The sequence below is a fragment of the Nannospalax galili genome, unplaced genomic scaffold, assembly GCF_000622305.1.
Source record: "Nannospalax galili isolate Female #2095 unplaced genomic scaffold, S.galili_v1.0 scaffold281, whole genome shotgun sequence".
Lineage (NCBI taxonomy): Eukaryota > Metazoa > Chordata > Mammalia > Rodentia > Spalacidae > Nannospalax > Nannospalax galili.
Window position 1 is genome coordinate 9,403,172 of NW_008349068.1, and position 23,610 is coordinate 9,426,781.

The 23,610-nt window shown below is 35.9% G+C and overlaps 1 protein-coding gene across 4 annotated transcripts in view; it reads right to left on the bottom strand.

Annotated features, from left to right (window-relative positions):
• Window positions 1-23,610, bottom strand: part of Erbb4 (erb-b2 receptor tyrosine kinase 4) — a 1,194,626-nt gene that overhangs the window by 361,776 nt on the left and 809,240 nt on the right. The gene's annotated exons all lie outside the window — the stretch shown is intronic.

The window sequence follows — 23,610 nt, forward strand, 5'->3', positions numbered from 1 at the left end:
CACCTTGTAAAAAAAAAAAAAAAAAAAAAAAAAAGGAGAGAAAAAAGGTCATGTCCATTATACTTTCTCATTTCTGTGCTAGGAGTACCCTCTCAAAGGAATTAGTATGAAGACTTTTATGTTATGTTATAATTGAGATATAGCCCATAAAATGTCCATGCAACTGGCAAAATCTGAATGTTTAATGCATGAGAAACTTAAGTACAGTTTCCTGATACGCAAAATCCTGTCACATTTTATACAAAAAAGAAATAGTTGAACTGGTTATTTTTTCAAATAAAACAAAACAGTTCTATGTTCACTTTCATTATTGAGCATTGTTAGTCCAATGATCTTTTCTACTCAATATAATTTCCATGGTTCAAAGTTTCCTCATAACAAATGATACTAAAAACATAGATACAGTTCAAAAGAAGTTGAAGTCTATGAAAACAAGAATATAATATCTCAAATATATAAGAAGCAATCAAACAGCAAAATAAGAAGAAATATTCTGGGAACTTTAATTTCAGTTATTTAATATATACTTTTAAAATTTTATCAATAAGTCATTTTCACATGTCATCCTTTAAGTCCTATAATCATAATTTATTGATATGAGTTTTGTTCTCAATGAGTATTGATGTCCCACAGAAAATTCCAGAAGGACTTGACAATAAGAACATTAGATGGGAGAAACCATGTAAAAAGACTTCCTCAGAAACTTATTTCTGAATTTCACTCAAAACCTCTGTGGGCCCATGGCTTTTTTTATAATGGAAAATAGATATGGAAAGCTATTAAATCCTAAATCCTTTCTATAACAAGTTTCTTATTAAAACCTCTGTTAATTTTCTCATATTAATTACAAATTCAAAACACTTAACCAAGTTAAATATATCTTTTAAAATATTAGTTACACCACATGTTTCTGTCTTCCTTTGAGCCACAGTTTTTATATTCATAATGGAGATTTCGTTCTACTTAGTGGTTTTCCACCTTTAATAAAAGTGCTTCAGAGAGCCTACAAAGGTCAAGGTTCTCACTGCTAAAATACACTCAGCTGGTACCTAGGCTGAACCTCAGACCATCCGGAAGGGGTCCCCATGGTAGTGATCAGTGCAACGGCCAAGCTCATGCAATGCTTAGACTATCAATTCTAGTTATCCTTTAAAAATTATGAGTATCCTTATAGCAAGAGAGTTTATTTATAGTAAGTGTTGGTGAAATACTGCTTTGACATCATGGGTGTGTGCTATCCTGTCACATTGCCATCTGCATGTTTAGATCTAAACATATTATCACCATACAACTCAAGCTCATTCTAGCTGACAGGAGAAGGACTCCATCTGGCCTGAACAATATAACTTTAATCAGTGACAATGATAATAATTATTAAAAACTTACTGGAGTTCCTTTGTACCAAATTAATAAGCTGTAGATTGATTTAGACCAGTGGAAATTATAAATGATTGTGAGGCAGCATGAGAAGCAGAGAAAAGTCCTGGAGAAGAAACTTTGTATGAGAAAGCAGCAGGAGTACATCTGTAGATATGTGAGACTCTTTTAGATCGACCCACTAAGTGGTCTGTTATTTAAAGATATCTGAAGCAGAGAATGAGCTACCATTTGATCTATTACTTCTTTAATTGTGTTTGGAGCTAATGAAATATTTACTGTTAATCTTCATGGCCAGAATCCGATCTAGTTCAATGGTTAAAAACAGAAGGAAGAAAACAAAAATGTGAATATAATTAGCATTAATAAGAGATGTTGAAGATTCTACTACCTTTTGGTTAGTTTGAAATTTTATTTATTCTTAAAGTCTCAGTTACCACCCTGAGATGTGCTTCTAGACTCAGTTATATTATACATATGGATATTTTTGTATTTGTTCAAAATACCTTTAAATGTTAAAAAGTGGAATATCACTAGAAATACTGTGTATGGCTCTTATGCTATAAGGGCAAGGCTCACCTACTTTTAAAGAAGTTATATAGTACTCACACATAAAAAAAATGTTTCAATAATTTAATCTTGACTACCTACTTGTTATTGTTAGATTTTGTTTGGTGGTTGTGCTGGATAGCTTTAGTGTCAACTTGACACACCTGGGTTGAGGGAACCTCAATTGGGGAATTTCCTTCATTGGACTGGCCTGTGGCCATGTCCATGGGGCACCTTCTTGATTGTTGAGTGATGTGGGAGGGCCCTGCCCACTGTGGGTGGTACCATCCCTGGGCAGGTGGCCTGTGTTGCATAAGAAAGCAGGCTGAGCAGGGGCCAAGGGAGCAAGTCAGTAAGCAGCATTCCTCCATGGCCTGTACTCCAGCTCCTGCCTCAGGTTCCTGCCCTGAGTTCCTACCTTGGGCTCCCTAATGAACTGTCACCCGAGAGGTGTAAGCTGAATAAAGCCTTTCCTCCCCAAGTTGATAGTGGTCAGCGCTTTGTCACAGCAATGGAGAAACAAACTAGGACAGCGGTTTAAATTCTCTTCATCTGCATTTAAGCAGAAACATCTATTATCAATGCCACCAGCTGCTGCTGCTCCAGGACCACATCCTCTATACACGTGGAGAAGCTTGAAGAGTTGGTTCCCATACATTTAAGATTGTGTGGCCCACATATTAGAGAATTCTATCAATACCAATGCCCTCGTGGGGCTTGAATGGTGTGTTTCCACAGATGGAGGCTCAGCTTGCCTTGATTTCCTGTCTCTGTGGTTTGATACAGAATCTGCCATAAAACAAGCTCCATTGTAGTATTCAAAGAAGCAATACTAACATTATTTCCATGGAGTGGATGCAATAAATTCATTGTCAAGATATGTGACCAAAGTCTCTGCCAAGAATTATTTTGTAATGAAACATTTACTACTTTCTTACATGTCCTCCGATTTGATTCTTGCAAACACCTGGACAGTGTGTTGTGGAGAATTGTTAAATGCTTTAGAATATGTTTTAAGGTTGGATGTTGTGGCATACACCCATAAATCCCAGTACTTAGGAGGTACAGTAGGATGAGAAGTTCAAGGTTATCCTTGGCTACATTGTGAGTTCAGGACCAGCCTGAACTGTGTAAGACCCTGTCTCAAAAAGCCCAAAACAACCAAAACAAAAAAAGAACACCCCCCCAAATTTTTAGACTTTAGATTCCACCATTTCCATTGCACGAAACTAACAAGAAGATAATGTGCTAAAGGGTTTCCAAAATAATTTTGGTTAACCATGGAGAAAAATGGGAAAAAAAAATTCTTCTGTGGTGGTTTGAATGAGAACGTTCCCTATAGGCTTCAAGTATTTGGACATAGCTGGTGGTGCTATTCTGGGAGGTCTTAGAATGTGCGGCCTTGCTGGAGGATTCAAGTCACTGGTGGAAGATGTTGAGGGTTCTTAGGCCTTGTCAGAGTTTCATTTGCCCTCTGCATCCTGTGCTTGCTTGAAGATGTGAGCATGCCTCCTTCTTCTCAGTCTACCTCCTGACACCACACCTCCCCTCCATGATGGAGGTCTCTGATCCCTCTGATACCCTAAACTAAATAAACTCTTCTTCCCTCTATAAGTTCCCTTGGTTATGTATTTTACCACAGCAACACAAAGTTAACTACTAGACTTTCCTACCAGCTTTTCTTCTTATCTGCCATTCACCTATTTATACTTGTTACATAAGTGCTTTCTTGCTCTATATATTAGATACTATATTAGGTATTGAAGATAAAATATTGAGTAGAAACAGACAGGACTATCACCTTCGTGGAGTTTAAAATTAACTCAGGTTTATTTTGATGGGAATAGGCTTTGCCTGCACTACCTAGTGTTTTCCTTCTATGGTTTAACAGGAAAATTCAGTACATTTAAATTCTTGAGTCCTAACCTAGAGAAGAGTGAGACACAGTCATGTGAGCAAGTTCATGTACTGCCTGGTGGTTTGGAATTCTGCTACATTCCTTACATAATGATTTATCCTCACAATCTCTAAAGGGGATCACCCAGGAGCATTTCAGTGAGACGAAAGGTATGCACTCTGAAAGTTACCGATTTGTCTCCCAAAGAAATGCCATATCTTGCTGGGGGCTCATTTCCTCCCCTCTGCTCTCAAATGTACAGTATTTTCAGTGGTCCTTATTTCAGTGTAAAAACATCATATATATGTTTGTGTGTGTTATAGTAATAATGATAATGATAATAATAATGTACATATAGTGATTTATTATTGGTTTTGTACAATATTCCTAGAAGTATGTTTTTCAGATAAGGACTATAAAGAGATAACTCTGTGAGATACTAAAATGTACAAGTAAATAGAGTATTTCATGAATTTGCCCAAATCTACCCAAATCTGTCTATACTTGTCTCGGCCATTTACACAATTATTTTCCATTGTTTATTTTAACAATTTCTCTAAAGATAGGTGAAAAACATACCACCCTTTCACATATATTGATAAAACTGACATTTTCTAATGGCATAGTGATAGCAGTTCCTTCATATTTTCTGTCCTTTTAATCAACCAAAGGCATAAAGTAAAAATAAAACAAATTTCTAACTATTTTTATTTCTTTAGTCACTATATTAATCTTTTAAAATAAGTGCCGATCATACTACACCAGCATTATTTTAATTCACAGGCCATCCATCTGCTTTGATGATGCATCATTCATCAAGGAAGCTCACAAACGTGACCAAGGAAGTTTATCTTTTATGCTTGCCCAAAAGATAATAAGAAAAATGTAGCTTTTGCATTCCTTTGCGGAGAACTAGAGTCCTTGAACAGCTTTTGTATTTTAAGAGTCATCAATTCATGCTGGGAGTTTAGCTTGTTTGTGTGACTGCCTGGTAGAGATGGGATTCATTATCTACCTCTGTAAAGCTCTCTGCAAGTAATATGGCAGGACCCTGACAAGTTACAAAATATGAAGTCACCGGCAGTCATAAAAAATTATATCCTAAATCTGCCACCAGCTAAAGGCAATGCAGGCACATTCTTGGGTTCTTCTTTCAGTCCTTTAAAAACTGGCAGTCTTGACCTCTTCAAAAGACTTTTACTGCAGAAAAGAGAGAATGCTATATTTTTCATGACCACATAATTCAAACAGGGAAGTGGAACACTTATTGAAAATCTTAGGTACACAAATCTGTATTTTGGGTGAGAGTAAAAAATGAATAACTCAATGTCTTGCCCTCTAGGTGATTCTCATAGCCAATAAATAGGCAGAAAAATAGGCATATAGTTATTATCACAATCATATGTTATTAATAAAATATAGTACGCATGAAGTAAAGAGGGAAGTTTGAGAAGCACTCACAGGGAATGTGTTTTTCAGTTGAACTTGAATGCCTAGTTTGGGGCCATAATGTATAGAGTATCTTGAGAGTTTTCATGGGTAATAGAGGTAGAGTATGAGTTTTAAACAGGCCCTGAGCAGCCTTTGAATAGCCTGGAGTTGACTCTGCATAGACATTATGGAGTTGGTCAAGGCTTGGGGAGAATTAAAATGATACAGTTTGATTTGCGTTGTGAAAAATGGTTTAACGTCATAACTACCAAAGGGTTAATGTTGACCCTTGAGCAGTTTGTGCTAAGTGCTGATTTCCGTGTAGGATGAGGCACAGCAATCCATGTCTTCACAAACAATCCTAGGGATTCCTATGCTTATGGTTCCAAAGTGACAGAATACAAAAGAGTTCAAAACTTGACACATTCTTCCAAACTCTCTTAGCATCTTGGCTAATTTTTAATGGTATTTAAGTGTTAGAAGCTGGTCAGATGCTGGCTATTCACTCTTTCATATTTAAACAATGTAAAAATATAGCAGTCATTTCCATGCTCCCGTGTTGACTCTGATTTATGGGCATATTTCCATCAAATTGTGTTTTTCCCAGAAGCAATAAACATCAAATTTAGATTGTTATAAGCTACTCACATATAGTAAAGTCTCAACAAATCATGTATTTATGGGAATTAAATTCATGATGATAATTTTGAGTTGCTCCTCTTTATCAGAAGTTGCTTCTTTTGTTCTTGTCTGATAGTTCTGAGTTCTCTGATGCTTATTAATTTCTCTTATGGAAATTCCTTTTTTTCAATTTTCAGCAAACATATTTTTACTTATTCTTAGAGAATGTAACACACGCATACAATGTACTTTGATCATCTTCTTTCTCAAGTCCTCCCGTACTCCTCCTGACCCTCACCTTACTCCTTACCTCCTTCCAACTTCATATCCTCTTAGGTTTCTTTTTTTTTTTTTTAATAACCCACTGAGTCCAATCTGTGCTGCCATATACTCATGGTGTAGCATTAACCACTGAAATATGGTTGACCAACCAAGAACCACACTTTTAAAGAAAACTGACTCTCCTCCCTTAGCAGCCACCAACTATCAATATCTCCTCAGCTAGGGGCTGTGGGCTCCAGAAGATACTGTTTCATCCTGGCACTCCCCAACCTCTGAGTCTTACAAGCCTACCCCTCTTCTGAGATGTTCTTGAGCCTTGGCAGGGAGGGTGTAGGGGGGATGGAGATTACTTATTTATGGCAGAGCACCCTGCAGATAATTATTCTCTGCTCTTTGACCAGCCATTCATATTTTTGGAATGGAATTTCTCCTTTCAAAAATTTCTTATCTTTCCCCTTAATTTTAAAGTTGAATATCAAATACCAACTTTAACATTCATACATTCATATAGTCAGAATTAGACAGAAAGGTATTTTTACTTGGTAGGAAGATAAAGTTAAGATGTTTAAAAATGTACCCTTGGACTTTTGTTTTATGTCACAATAAATTAAATAAGGAGTTAGCCATTAAAATTATTTTAAGTAGTCACTATACTTAAAAGGTAATGCCAAATTTAAACTAGATTTCTAAAACTGGATACCTTTATACTATTTAGTCAAATAATCCTTGGCACAGGATTTAGAATAACATATACACTCATATGATGAAGATGAATTTTGAATAAGTGTGAAATACATCAAATACACATGGCAATTCTTTTATCCATCTCTTCTTCAGGGATTGAAAGCTCTACTGCCAATCCACAGCACACAAATTCCTCCCCAGCATGACTGCAGGCAGGATTTCAAATGGGAGGGCTAATTCTCAGGCCAGTTAATGTGGCACAAGGAGTTATACAAAGCTTTGGAGCTGCTGAGTCCTTTGCAATTTTTCATTCCTCCCGAACTCCACTGCAAATAGAAATCAATCCAGAAGAGAAATGACAATGGCAGAAATTGAGGTATAGATGGACGGCTGGGCAAAGTAAATTAGGGAAATCTACCATAATACTGTTTTTCAAAACCTCTTGCTCTTGCCTGTGACTTGTGCTCCACACCTAATATCTCGGCCCTCAGCAGATTGAGGTAGGAAGAGCACAAACTCAAGGGCAGCCTGGGATACTTAGACCCTGTCTCAAAAGACGAAACAAATAAATGAACAATTCTATTTAGTCAGAAATGGAGGAACTCCCCCCCAACACACACACACTCACTTTACTGGCATGTAGAACATAGATGTATTTTTATCTATATCACAAAAAGAATGGTTAAAATAGCACAAATTCCACATATTGATAAATGAAAGCTAGCTCTAAGCAATCTGTGATGGTTAATTTTGACTGCTAACTGATGAGATTTAGACTCACCATGGAAACAAACATCTGGGAATGTCTGTGAAGAAGCTTCTAGATTGGGTTAACTGGAGTAGGAAGACCCACTCCAAATATGAATAGCATCATTCAATGGGCAGAGGTCACTGACTGAATAAAGAGGAGGCAGCAAGCTGAGCAGCTCCATTCATTTCTCTTTGCTTTTTAACTGTGGGTGCAATGTGACCAACTGCTTCACATTCCTACCACAGTGCCTTCCCACTAAACACAGTGTCCTCGATCTATAAACTCTTTCTTTATTAAGGTGCTCTCATCACACATTTTCTCATTGCAATGGGGCTGATAAATAATCTAATATGTATTATAACAAAAATAAAATAAATGTGAATAGTCTAAAAGAAAGGCATTTTTCTGAGTGGAAAGGTCTGCTATAATTCCATCAATGAAAATACTGTCCTGTATTTTCTACACTCCTCCCAATACAACTTCAAAGCCCTTTTAGCTACTATGACCAATAAAATTGAACATCACATGAGGCTGGAAAGATGATTCAGCAGTTAAGAGCCCTGGCTGCTCTTGGAGAGGACTGTGGTTCAATTCTCAGCACCCACATGGTGGTCAACAACTATCCATAACTCCAGTTCCAGGAGCTCTGACGCCCTCTTCTGACCTCTGTGGGCATTGCACCACTTAACATATAAGCAGACAATACACTCACACACATAAAACAAAAATAAAAATATGCTTTTCAAAAAGAATTGAACATCACAAAGAATAATATGAGTCCAAATGTCTTTGGAAACGTCATACTATTAAACAGCATAAGTTTACTAAAAATTATAAAGAAAAACTATTTTCCCTAAAAAAAAATCCCTCAAATCTGTTACATACAATACTGTCAAATTTTTGTTTCAAACCAAGCAATTAGAAAGCATTAATTATCACTTTTTATAGCTGCTAGAACAGAGGAGAAAATAGGAATTCTGCCTAATGTGGAGTAGAATTAATGTCAATCACTGTCAAATGTATTTCTAAACATACAAACCACACAGAAACTAGGCTACAATTCTGAATAAGTTGAAAAGCTTCAAAGTAATTTATGAGAATACCTGAAGATGTTTCAGCTCCCTGCAGTGAAAAATAACAAAAATTAGCACTTACTATGACCCCTGGGGCACCACCAAGAGCATCCAAAAACATCCTTCACAGTGCACTCATCAAGACCATTTCCTGTTAGGACTAAATTCACAACCTGTTCAGCCATATGTGGCTAAGTGATGGTTCTCTCAGGATATACTAAGTAGCCTACCTAGATAAACTCCTGTAGACCTCACTTAACCTTAATAGGCTGATGCCATCCAAAGTTTGTATTTGCAGTCCAAAATATGTATAATGTTCACTTATGTTCTCAGTGGGTTACAAAACATTTCTACTTCTATGATTGGCAGGCATTTGAAATTTTATTTGTCCAAAATTGAATCCTTAATCTTTCACTCCACTAAAGTTACTGTTGTACAGGACTGTCCTTGAGTCAGAGAGACATCATCTTCCTATGCCTATTACACACATGTGTAATACAGCTACACCTGTCTTCACAGCTGGGCTTGTTGACTGTTGATGCCCATGCAGAAAAGAGGGACAGGGAGAGTCTCTGGACCCTCACCTGAACATGCACTCACACCTCCTTATCTATTGTAGGCAATTCAGGTCTAAGTGCGTGAGGCCTCAAGGAAGGGCTAGAGTATATAGATGGGGGTTGGGGGTGGGTAGGAAGACTAAGGGAGAGGCTTTCTATGAGCTTAAGGGAAAGTCGTCATCCATCATTTGGTGAAGAAATTCTAGTGGGACATTTGTGGGGAGCACCAATACTCCTGTAACCCCTTATGCATTTTTCTGTAAGTAAACTCAAGAAATTCATTGTTTTTCCTGACTGTACTTTGGTGGAATCAATTATTCATTTGTCATTGGGACCAAGAAGAAGGGGGTGAACATTGTTTACATCTCTTCCCCAGGGAAAGAGTTTTAGCAATAGTTATCAATATAAAATGAGTATCATTTCTTGTTTATATTATGTCAATAACCTAATCAGAAGCAACCCTCAACCCTGATCTACTTATGATCTCTTTTCATTATAGCCTTTGTAATTTATTCAGACCATGATGAAACTCTTAGCTTCCTCTTTTTGAAAAATATTTCATTTTATTTATGCCTGCCTGCCTATCTGCCTATCTATCTATCTATCTATCTATCTATCTATCTATCTATCTATCATCTATCATCTATCTATTTAATCTATCATCTATCTATCATCTATCTTTCTATCATCTCTCTATCTATCTATCAATCATCTATCTATTATCTATCTATCGATCTATCATCTATCTAACTATATCTGTCTATTTATCCATTTATCCATCTTCTCTATCATCTATCTATCTATCTACCTATCTATCTATCTATCATCTATCTATATCTATCGATCTATCTGTCTGAGACAGGATCTCCCTGTAGCCCCAGTAGGCCTGGAACTCACTCTATAGACCAGGCTGGCCTTGAACTCACAGAGATCCACCTACCTCTGCCTCCCAAGTTTTGGAACTAAAGTTGTGCACCCCTGTGCTCCGAAAAATATTTTATTTTTATTTTATGTCCATGAGCGTTTTGCCTGAGTGTATCTAAGTGCACCACGTGTCTAATACTGGCTGACCAGAAGAGGGCAAAAGGTCCCCTGAAACTCGAGTTATGGAAGGTTGTGATTTCCTGCAAGAGCAGTCAGTGCTATTAACCACTGAACCGTCTTTCCAGCCCCTTCTATGTCTTAAAATAAAAGCCAAACTCCTTATTAAGGTCTTCAAGGCCCTGCCATAGTCAGTTTTGTCCTCCATGTCTCCATGGTCCTCTCTTCAACCTCTTCATCAGGCTCATCCCTCTCACTTGCATCTCCTGCTGTTCTTGGGACATGCGAGGCATACTCCTCACTCAAATGCTCTTATGACTCACTTCATTAACCGCTCTTTCACAGTAGCCAATGGCTTTCATACTTACTTGCTTTTCTTAGATACCATCTTTCAATAACTCATCTCTATTAAATGTTAGCTGTTCCAAATGCATTTTCTAGACTTTACTTCTGATATATATTCAAGCTGGAAACACTATAAAATGCAAGAAAAAATGCAAAAGAAAAAAAATACAAACTATTCAATAGGAAGTCTTCCTATTTTAAAATATAATTGTCATCTGAAAATATAAAAATTTATCTAGTTTTATGACCTGTTTATTTTGCTTTACATTTTATCCTAAATATTTTTGTGTGATATTAAATTCAAGTCTTTTTGTTTGGAGTCAAGATATCATCTATCATATATGAAATAATTCAATTCAGTTTTTTTTGTCTTGTGGGATATTTTCTGATGAATGTGAAAAATTAGTACACATTGTTAACGGAAATGCACAGTAAGAAAATATTACTGATTTTACATCCTATTTTTCAGATTTGGAGTCTACAGAAAGATGATTTGGTTGTCAGAAAGAACTTGCCCATATTATTCATTATTTCTTACTTGAAAACACTTATGGGATCTAGAAGAGTTGTAAGATTTGTAGATGACTGCTACATATATCCGGATATTGATGAAAGGATTAATGTGCTGTCCGACCTGGATTGATGGGCTGGCTCCAGCAATGTGCCAAAGGTCTCTGAACACATCTATCATATTTGACCTTTTAATCACCAAGTTGGGTGAAATATTTGAAATGTGCTTTCCATGTTTGCAAACGGCGTGTACCTAGAAGAGGTACCAAATCTCTAATGAAGGTGAAAAATTCAGATTTTGTAAGAAGTTGGTAGATAGGCTGCTGAGCCCAAACTAAAATTATCAAATAATTCTGATGCAAAATGCCTACATCTGTGGTTTTAAATCAACATTTCATGTAAATGCCCACAGATAAATAATCATACACGAAGTCATCTGGCATGAGATGTGTCGGCATTTCAATTTTCACTCTGTCATTGGTTGTGTTATTCCTCAGCTAGTTCATTAACCTCGCTCTCTGTGCTTTCCTCTTGTGCTTTTCATCAAGGCTCATTAGAGACACAGAAATTTACATCAGGGTTTATAATCTATTCTAGATACCATCAGTATCACCAACTTTACCACTTCACAAAGGTTGCTACTCATTGAGCACTTTCTATAATCTATACTGTAGATTGTTCAGCACATACATCATTGAATTTATCCAAATTACAGGATACAACATTACAGTTTATTTTTTATTTTATAGGTTAGAAAGTAGAAACTACCTTTTTTTGTGAAGCCAGAGATTTCTCTTTTATGACACATCAGCTCTTTTTACACATAGCATGTTCAGTTGTCAAAAATCTCTGGTTTTGGCCACTTTTTAAAAAAAAATTCTAATTGGCAACTACTTTGATTCTACTTCTTGTTTATTGAAGTTATACAGCAAATGAAAGCAAAAATAAATGTGAATTAAATATAAACACACTTTAGTATTGGCGTTTATTTCTAAAGGAGAATGTGCTAAGAAATGAGCCCATGTTTAAGGAAGCTAAAATAGGCAAACTCTCTACTGAGTACATTACAAATTTACAATATTGTTATCTACTCTCCTAAGTGTTCATATAAATGAGACACTTAGAAAAGCAAGTGCCAGTAAAACATTAAAAAATAAGCTTTCATTAAGTAGTGGTAAAAGTAGAAAACAGCACTGAGGTTCTTGTCTGCCTCTAGTCCTGACTATTTGCGATTGTTGGGATCTTGGACAAAGAACTAATTAACAGTTTCCCTCAAAACAAAATATAGGTGGTGATACCTACTTCAAGCACATGTTAAGCACGAATGAAGTAGAGTAACTCTTTAAACGCCTGGTGTAATAAGCATCGTTGTTAATTCCCTTCTCAGACATCACAGTCCAGTACAGCAATGCAAAGAGAAATATAAAGAGATTATATGGCATATAAATCAAGTTATCTAGATACAGAAGTGTTAATGACAGGCTGGAATTGAGCAGTAATGTCTCAAAAGTCACACAGTAGGAAGGAGGGACAACAGATAAGGGCAACTCAGGTCACTCTGAGGATCCAGAATCTCATCAAGACTGTTGCTTACAGTCCAAATCCAGGAGAATATCCCGATCCTTATATATACTAAAGAATAGTTACAGAAGGGGAGGGAAAGAGGGCAGGGGCTATTTCAAGGAGTGTTTCCAGAAGGGATACAGAACCCACAAATTGAGATAAATGTTTAGGTAGGTGAAAAGGATTGAATGTCACTGATCCTAGGTCTTAACCCAAAGGATGGCCTTTATTTGTTAGGTTTCTGGTCAACACTTATAGATCTCTAAGAAACCATAATTCCCAACATGTTTAGTTCAAGAGTAGCATCACATTTGAGAAACATGGTATTACAGCCAAAATTCAATTGGAAGGACATTATGTGGGAATCTTAAGCATTGCCTATGTCAATAGTAATTAAATCTTAACAGATCTTAAATCTAGTCTTTTATGACCCCTACCCCCAATTGTTTCTTTTCCTGCCTTTTCTTCTAACAAAGATCTCCCCTTCCTACTGTATCCCTATTACAACATTATTATGTGACTGATGAACACAGCCTTATGTCTTCTAATTTCTTGCAGATCTCTGATCCACATTTTTACTGCTCATCATAAATGTGCATGGTGACATCCTATTAATACTGTGTGTGTTGTTTCTGTTTGTTCCCCCCTCACCCCGTGTTTGTGTGTGTGCATGTGCATGTGTGTGTGTGTAGGTAGGTAGGTAGGCAGAAGGACTGTTTTATCTGATGGGATGAAAGATTTGGACAGATTTACAATGAGGTCAGGAAGGGAATTTTTAACATTTCTGCATTTCTAATTATCCTACAGAGTAGTCAGATCTTGAGGATCAATGTAGATTGTTATTCTTTCATCATGGACAGCCCATATGTGGGATGGTCTTCATGAGCAGCCTCTATTTTCATATGGCTCCAAGAATGGATCCAGCTCTTCACTGTGTATTAGTAAGATGTCAGAATTGTGATGGGGAAACTGAGATGGAAAAAATGATTATAATTTTTCCCTTAAGGGAAGAAGCCATTTTTTCTCCACTATTTCTGATAGTGCTCAAAACACCCTGGACTTCTCTGTTTGAATAAACCAGCATTCCCTTTACTAAGAGGACAATATTTTCACAGCACAGCACTGACACTGCTTCTGAAACCCTGAGTAAATTCTGAAAACTCTTATAATGCCTATGGTTTGGGGCTTTATAATTATGGATTGGGTCATTAATCTTGCAAGCTCCTTTCTTTATTATCTCTGAGATTGAGACAGTGTTAGTGTTACAGATTGCTAGCCTGTAGCAGTCAGTTGGTGAGATGAGACATGCCTGAGACAGATAACAAAGAAAAATGGGTAGTAAATTGGAAAAGATTCGGTAGCACCATAGCACTGTATTAGACAAGGTCCTCTGAGCTCCAGCACTCAGAAGTCTCATGCTACCTTACTTCTATTTTTTCAGCTGCCACAGGGACTCAGCTCTTAAAGGATTTTCTCTCCTCACTCTCCTTTCCCTCCCTCTCTCTCTATCCATCGCTCTCTCGTGTTCTTGCTCTCACTCACTATATATTATCAAGTCCACACACCTAAACTAAAACCAACTCATATTTAACAAGTGCACACCATTTCTAAAATGCCACTGTGAGCCTGAGGAATGAAAATGTGATTTATAAATTGGTGGAGGTTAAAAGAAAGCAACCCAAGAGCCATTACAGTAAGTAATAAACCTAAAATGTCTTGGTGTGGAATGTTTTTATTAATTCACCTTTGAGGTTCATATAAAAAACTAAAATTCAGGGATAATGGACTTATATTTTTAAAATATGATTCCATCAACATGCTATTTCAGTGGAATTTCTTCCTGTTGTACTGCTAGAAAGAGCTAGAATTTGAGGTATTATGTATAGAAAAAAATGATAATTTGCAAACCACCGACTATACATTTACTATATTTTACTGCAGATTACTTAAGCCTAAATATCAACCAAAATATCTGCAATTCAACCCCAGCTTTTTGTTTTCCAAGAAGAAGAAAATTTGGCTATGCGATGTTGTGAAATAAAAATTGTCCAAGTGGAATCAAGGCCCTTATCAGTTACCATGTTAAGGAGTTGGTCACAGCTTAGACACATTACAATTTCACAGTGTAAGGCAAAAGCATAGTTCTAGACACTTTCTCTTGCCAAACAACAAACAAAAAACAAAAAACAAAAATCAGAGGAAAATGCTACTGTAGGTTGAAAAGATGAGGCCTGAAAGGTTTAATAATTTGCATCATACAGGAAGCAATAAACCTGGGATTAGACTCAGGAATTTGTTCTCCAAAGCCCATTCCCTCAACCAAGAAAACTAAGTATCTAATAAATAATAAATATTAGCTCCAAGAACAGAACAGTCATCTGTAAAAAAGGAGGAACGTGGAACCCTCCCAACATTTGAACACACCTAGGAAAACCAGCTTTAGATCACAGAAGACTTGCTTTCTGGTGGGTTTGGTGAAGTTTAATTGACTTCAGGGGGCCACAAGACCATTCTTTAGGTAAGAATGTCAAATGGGATCATTAACAAAAATAATTATTCAAAATCACTTAGGGACTGGCCTACAGGGGATTACGAAAGGACCGCCTGAGGACTCTGGTGAAGGTCTTTGATGTATGTGATGAGTAAGATGATAACGGATAAGGACAAAGGTGCAACATGTGAACGTCACACATTAGAAAATGTGTCTTTGTCCTTCCCACTCCATAGCTTAACAAAATTGCCTGTGGACTTGGTTATAAGTCATGGTGATAGTGAAGAGAAAGGTAATTAGTGCATAAGGGAGGATATCGGATAGGATGCCAGTCATAAACAAAAATAATACAAACTAGCATTTATTGGACCTTTAATTTGATGCAGGCACATTTTTAATACATTTTAAACCTTGATTTATTCATGTGCAAAAAATATTGAACCCAGGGACTGAATTCAGCAAATAGACTATACTTTACTAGAGTGATGCAGAGGAATAACTGTGGTAAAAGAATGAAGATTCAGGGGCTGGAGAGATGGCTTAGCGGTTAAGAACATTGGTTGTTCTTGCAGAAGACTTGGGTTCGAATCCCAGCATCCACATGGCAGCTAACAACTGTCCATAACTCCAGTTCCAGGGGATCCGACAGCCTCTTCTGTCCTCCATGAGCATTGCACGGCACAGGTGCACTTACCTACATGCAGGCAATACATGCATACACATATAATAAAAATAATAAAAATAAAAAAATAATTAAGATTCATGGGGCTTTGCCATGGGATAGGGTCAGGTCAAATGTTTTGGAAGGGGGATAGTGAATAGAGGGAGGAATCAGTGGTTTCTAATTTTTGATCACTATGATTATTTGAATATCTGAAAATTATTCAACTAGTATTACATTCTAAAGTTAATTTACTTTTGATGAGACAATGGTTTGTTTTCACCTCAGGAAAATGTTTGGGTCCACTCTATATACTATTAGAAATGATTTCCTGTTTCATAAGAATGATATAAATCTTTGATATCAATTAATATTAATAATCTCTACTGAGCCAAAGTAGGCAGACTCCTGTCTACAAAAAGCATAAGGATCCGTAACATTGTTTAATTCCACAAAATAAATGACAAGTATTTTCAAAATAATATGTGATATTTTAAATGCATCTCTTAAGGAAATTCAGAAATGGAGAAGTGATGGTTATCCAAAGTTGTCTTGCATTACAAACCTTTAGATTTATTGTGGTAGTTTTCCTTGTAAAATCAGTATCTTTATTCTGGAAAACATATTTTATCATATGATTTAGATAACACCTCTTAATGCTGTATTCTACTTCATAAGTACAGTTTGAATTGATTCTACAGAAAATATATTTGAAAAAAATACCTATATCAAAATCCTGTTTAATACATCAAGAAGAAGTAGGAAAATAAAAGTGACAGATCAGAGGAGCTAGTTTTGAAATGACTTTTGTGCCTTTTATTCATGCTTTTCTATTTCTTTTATATATTTCCCTTACTTGTATTTAAAGAGAACTTTAAGAGAAATGTCACTGCATAATTTCCTCTCCATTTTTCTTCCCTACTTAAAAAGAGCACCTACAATTGGCAAAAGAATCATCCCTAAATAGAACATAATTTGGTCTTGCCAGGTGGTAGAGAATTAAATAAGTGGTACATAGAGTTACTCATAACAATCTAGGTTGAAAGATTGTTAAGTGGGCTACCAGCTTGATCTCCTGATTCATCTTGTTCCGGGTCCCTGTGGAGATGGGACAGCCCCTGTCTCTACCCTCCAGTGTAGTCTGCAGTCTCTTCTCCAGCTCTCCTGAAAACAGGACAGAAAAAGAGGACAAAAATACGAAAGAAAGCGCAGGTGTAACTTCTTTGCAAATGTGGTACAAAAGCAATTGTTCGTAGGCATCTTTCTTTGCCTCCACACTTTCCTAGGTGATACAGAATTAGAGGAAAAAGTGAGAGGACATAGAAAACTCCAGAAATTCTACTACATTGTGAAAGTGAGTTCCATGTAATCAGTTCTACAGGTAAAAAATGGTGAACATGTGCACAGAAATAATGGAACCAAGACAATGGAGGCTGCAGAGCAGGACAGAGAGAGTCAGTGTCACTCTCTGTAAGCAAATCAGAAACACTGAAAAAAGGCAGTGTAGCCATCACCCACATTCACACCGCTGCTTTAAAACACTAAATAGTATCCACATGCAATCTGGGCTCTGGGTTTAAAGAAAATTCGCTTTATGATGCTTTGTAAATCTTTTACATTGGTATATTACTTTTAATTCAATCAAGGCAAAGATATGAGCTTATGGAACTGTAACTCTGTTTTTATTAGCCTAGGATTTCAACTTGTAAAATGATTATTTCCAAGCTTAGAATTCTCTGCAAATTCCCAAATAGAAAGATAACTTACAACCTTCTATGGGATTATATTCTTAAATGTGGACTATCACCAAAGATGTCACATTTTTAATCAATTAACCTTAATATTAATTGTTTTATATTTTGTTATTCTAAGACACATTAATTAAAGAATGAAAATACTTACAAAATTAAAACTTTTAATCAAGGATGGATATTGTGCTGCATGTCTCTGATACCAGCACTCAGGACAGAGGCAGGCAAATTTCTATGTGTAAGGCCATCCTGGTTTACATAAGCATTCCAGGCCAGACAGAGATACATAATGAGACCCTGTCTCAAAATTAATGAATTAATTAAGCCAGGGATTGCAGGCCTATAATCCCACCATAAGAGAGACCTAGGCAGGAGGATCACAAGCTTCAGGTTAGCCTGCTCTGTGACACTCTGGTGCAAAACAAAGCTAATCAACAAAAATGTTACATTACAAAAAGTTATTTCTGTCTTATGTTTATCATTAATGGAAATACAAAATGCTGAATTCAAATAATTACACAGTCTGAAATGTATAGCTGATAACAGGATTTCCTAATCATTTCCCACCATAGAAATCTTATAGTAGGCTAGAGCTCCTCACTCCCGTGCCTTGAACACATAAGAGATTTTGAACACAGTTAGATTTCCATCTTTTAGTAGATGGTATTCAAAATCTCTTGGAGTGGATTCTGATGTGTATTCAAGTTGGGAAAGCATCAATCTTCACTAGTTATCTGTAGGCATAAAGAAACCTGCCTTTCTGTACTGCTAGACTGATGCTGTGAAACGCCTCCTTTGCTGCTGGCTTTATGGAAAAGTGATTCCTCCACAAACAAGCTATAATCAAGAACAGTCAATGTTTATTGGGTAGAAATGGAATCTAAAAAACATTCAAAGGTAAAAATCTTCCATTTTAAGAGACAAAGCAGTACATTTGTGGAACACGGAAGAGTTGATCTTTGGGGCAGAAAATCTTGAAAGAGACCATTTCTGTAAATCTTTCATGTGAAATAGAAGCAAAGGCTGCTAATTATTCTTAAAGAAAACTTGGATGCAAAAGTTAACATTAATGTAGAAGCTACGTATACTGTTTAATAATTTAAACAAATATGTTCTTGGAACATGACCCCAAAGAGTCAGACATTTCTCTTTTATAAATTCTGAATTCTGAGTTTAATTGCCCTGTATCTAATAGAGACTTTTATCTGTTTTTTTTTTTGTTTTTGTTTTTGTTTGTTTGTTTTGTTTTTGAGACAGACATTCCCTGTATCCCTGGCTTAGAATTTGCTATGTAGATCAGCCTGGTCTTGCTCTCAATCTCAAAGAGTGTGTGTGTGTGTGTGTGTGTGTGTGTGTGTGTGTTCAGCATTTGCTTACAACAGATGAAGGAATGTGATCAGTTCCTGCTACTGCATGGTCGGTATGCCTAATCTTTTTACATCATTATAGAAGAAAATGACAAAAATTGGACCATCTTTGCCCAGTATTTTTTTCTACGGGGCTGTTGATATTCATACATAGTTAAAATTGCATAAAGCCAAATTTTAGATGATTTATAATATCGAGAGCTGCTTGTTAAATAGCAATTATTCAAATTGTTATATATACAAACAATTAAATTTTATTAAAACAAGTGTAACCTGTACCCTAAATTCATCATCTACTAATTGCTTTGCTACATTTTACTATTATTTACGCAACTGAATTTATTTACACTTCATGACTCTGTGGTGGTGGAAATAATACGTAATACTGTGCTAATTGGGCATCTCTTCCAAAGGCTATATTGTTTTTAAGAGGATGATAGTACAAAGTTTACAATGGAAATCAATGCATTAAACTTGGAACTTCCTTGTCTATGTCTTTGGTGAGTAGTTACTAAACATTTGCTACCACTGACATAACCTAAGGCTGAGGAAATCACACTTCGTGAAATGCAGTATTAAACTTTTCTAAGGGAGTGGGACATTCTGTGCTTGGAATGAATGATTCCTAATGTAACAACTGATACTCCCACTAATGAAGGAACAGAATAGGAAATGCACCTCAGCTTAAAGAAGGAGCAAAACTATTTCAAGGAAAATAAAAAGCCAGCCCTGAAGGTGAAAAAAGAGGGTTTCAGTATTCAGGGGTATCTCACCTGACAGATATGAACAGTAACATGAAGTCACATGTGAACTTCTAAATTCCCCAATTAATCATTACCATTATTAACAAAATAAAATAATGGTAAGAACTACTCTCACCTGTGCTTTGAAGGCATTTTGTCCTAGGGTCTTAGAGCAGTTCAGGAAAAGTCTAACATAAGTATGAGGTTACTTACTGGATCTTCGGGTAGCCGCGGCCAGGGCTTTGGCAAGTGTATAAGGCTAGGGTATGAGTTTATTCCAGATTTATCCCATGAGTTATATGTAGAAGGAAAATGAAACTAATTTACATAATCACATTAGAGATCAAAGAATTAATGAGTCTATACACATTTTGATATATTCATTTTGTATGTATTTATTACATGCAGATGCATTTTTACACTTTATATGCTTATATATTCATGTACATATTATTTGTAATAAATACCATACAACATATGGTAAATAGCAACACTAAGATGAGCTAGCAAGGCCTGCACTAAACGATGAACGAATTCCTCTCTACTGCCCCCTCAAGGTGAAGGTAAGTACTGCTGAGAAATAAATTGCTTTTTATGTTCTACAGAGGTCATTACAATTCTTCAATTCATTACAGTTCTTTAACTTTATAGATATATTTTTTGATGAAAAAGGTTGATTTAGAAGAACACATAACATAATATTGAAATGGGATCTTTCATGAAAATATTTCTCAAAACTCAAATAATGCATTTTTATCTCCAGAAGCAAAGCAAAGAATAAACCAAGTTAGAGGTGTACAGAGCTTATTTCTTATAATGTCCTCAAATAAAATCTAACTGCTAGAGCAAATTGTGACTGACCTGAAAATCCTATTCTTTGAAAATAGCAATGAAAGTCTTCTCTGTTACAGGTAAGGTACAAGTTCACACTTTCTTAGTAACAGTTTTATACAGGCAGCAGATTCAACACTTGACCTTAATGAATTATACTTTAAAAAATGGTCCCAGATTGTTTTAGAATAATTGTAACTCAAATTATGAATAATCCTTTGGGATTTAAAATTTTGTTTTAATTTTTATTTAATTAAATTATGATCATGAAGAAACTATTTTATAGGAATTTTCAAAAGGTTGCCTCTTGAATTCATGTGAATTTGCATATGTTTTCCACATATTTTCTTTACCTATAATTTGATTTTTGTTTGGATATGTCCATGCACAAAGTATGCAAACTGAAGCTATATTCACCTGCACAGTTGGTAAATTTTCTTGTAGCTGTTTTAGCTTTAATACAAAAGCTCAAAATTAGAAGAGTACATCTATTTCATGTAACTACTTTATACTGAAGGGGTAACAACAATGATAGTATAAAACGAATTTTATTTTCAAACTTAATTATCTTCTAGCTCAAGAAGCCTACCTACATGGTAGTTAGGAGTGGGGAAATTTTAAGACATTGGATTCAGTAAAAAGAAAAAATTTAAATCTAAATTTTTAATCTTTTTAGAATTTTATACATGTATACCTTATTACTATCATTTCTATTGCCCCCACTCCTCACATGTCTCACTCCTTCTCAAATTAGTGACCTCTTCTTTAATCATTGTTATGTGTGTGTGTGTGTGTGTGTGTGTGTGTGTGTGTGTACGTGCGTGTTGCTGTATGCATATACAACCTACTGAGTCCATTTAGTATTGCTCAAATGTACATGTGTTTAAGGCTGGGAAGCCTCCCTTCTAATTTTGGGTCAATTTAGTCCAAGAGACTCCCAAAAGAACATAGACTATTGCTATAGCCCTTGGTTGCCTCCTAGAACTTGAAGGTAGAACCCCACTGCCGAAGACACCACATATCTTGGACAGGAATTGGAAGAATCATGCAGGAACTGACCTGGAAGCCTCCTTCATATGGCCTAGCTCTCATAGCATCAGAAGGTGCTATGCAAGCAGACAAAGGAGATAAGCAATCTAGCTGTATGTTTTGGAAAATACAACTAAGGTATTATTTCTAAGTCATATTTTAAAGGAATTTTACCATTTAAATTGTTTATAACAGTACTATAATCATTTTCTTCAAGCTCCAGATATAGACCAAATAAATGTCAATAAAAGACAGATTTCTCTGTTTTAAAACAGTTTGGCATATTTTCATTAAGGATTAGTGCTACATAAAATATCTATAAGGGAATACTTTATAAAATTTTGTTTAAACATTTTGATCAAAATGGCTTTGGATATCCTTGATCTTTTGTGCCTTCATATAAATTCTGTATTTTTTTTTTCTATTTTTGTGGAGAAATGGTCTGCTTTTTTTTTTTTTTTATTGGGATTGCACCGAATCTATAGACTGCTTTTTAGTAGGACAGCCATTTTCACAAGACTAAAGGAATCATGAGCATGAGAGGTCTTTCTTCTGGTGTTTTCCTTAATTTCTTTCTTTGGTGTCTTAAAAAAGATTTCCCAGCACTCGGGAGACAGAGGCAGGTGGATATCTGTGGGTTCAAGGCCAGCCTGATCTACAAAGTGAGTTCAGGCCAGCTGGGGCTACAGGGACACCCTGTCTCAAATAGACTAAACAAATTTTTTTTCATTGTATATGATCAGGAATTTCTTTCTTATTGGCTCTACCAGCTAACTATTTCTCCCTCCTGAAAACTGCTATCTTGCTTACAACTGAGCCTCATCTACATCAGTTTCTAGGAATGAGCCTTCCTAGCAACAACCTGGGAATAAATACATGTCCCCTAAATGCACAAAAATGTGAAGCGTGGCCAACAGGAGGAACTGTGAAAAAAAGTTCCCAGAAAGAACTCCTGCATCCTGGGAAGAATTTTCTGCATGGTTGATAAACTGATTGACACTTCAATGACTATGGAGAGTTTGGAATGTTACAGATCCAGAGTCTAGTCAAAAATTATCTGGGGATACCTTTAACCCCACAAATAGCCATACCTTGCCTACTTCTGTTTCTGAATTAACGTTCTTATGACTAATAAAATGTATTATTTTAGCAGACCACCAGGTCTTATCAATCAGAAAGCAAAGAAAGTAATCAGATACTATCTGAGACCTATAGTAGAAACACCCTGCTTTATTATGACATGTCTAATGAATGTACCCACGACATATTTGAAAAGTGTCTTGATTTATGACTTTTCTTTGTTCTGTTACTATAAAAACATAATGTAACTGTTACCACACTGGAACATGGAAATTGGGGGAACCTGAATCTGTGTTTCCTGGGCTATGATCACTAATATTTGACTCCAGAATAAACTCTTATCTCCTTAAAAAAGGTTTTCATTGTAGAGGCTTCTATGGTTAGGTAACTCCTAGGCTTTTGCTTTTTGCTTGTTTTTTGTTTTGCTCTATTGTGAATGGATAGTTTACATTGTTTATTTTTCACTATGATTGTCATGGTATATAGGAAATCAATTAATTTTTTGTGTTAATTTTCTGTCTTGCTACATTGATGAATGTATTTATCAGCTGTAAGAGGTTTCTGATGCAGTCTTTAGGGTCTTTTATGTATAGAATCATCATCTACAAATGGAGATACTTGACTCATTTTCCCATTTGTATCCTTTTTATTTCCTTGTCTTGTCTTATTGCTCTAGCTAAGATTTCAGGAGCTAAGACTTCTCCACAAGGAATGGAGTAAGCAGATACTTTTGTTTAATCTAGATCTTAGTGGGACTGCTTTGAGATTTTTTTCTACATTTAGCATGATGTTGGCTATAGGTTTGTCATATGTAGTCTTTATTATGTTAACGTATGCTCCCTCTATCCCTAGCCTCTCTAAGGCTTTTATCAGGAAGGAATGTCAGATTTTCTTGAAGGCATTTTCCACAATGATATGATCATGTGTTCTTTTTTTTTTCTTTTAGTCTATTTCTGTGATGGATTATATATATATA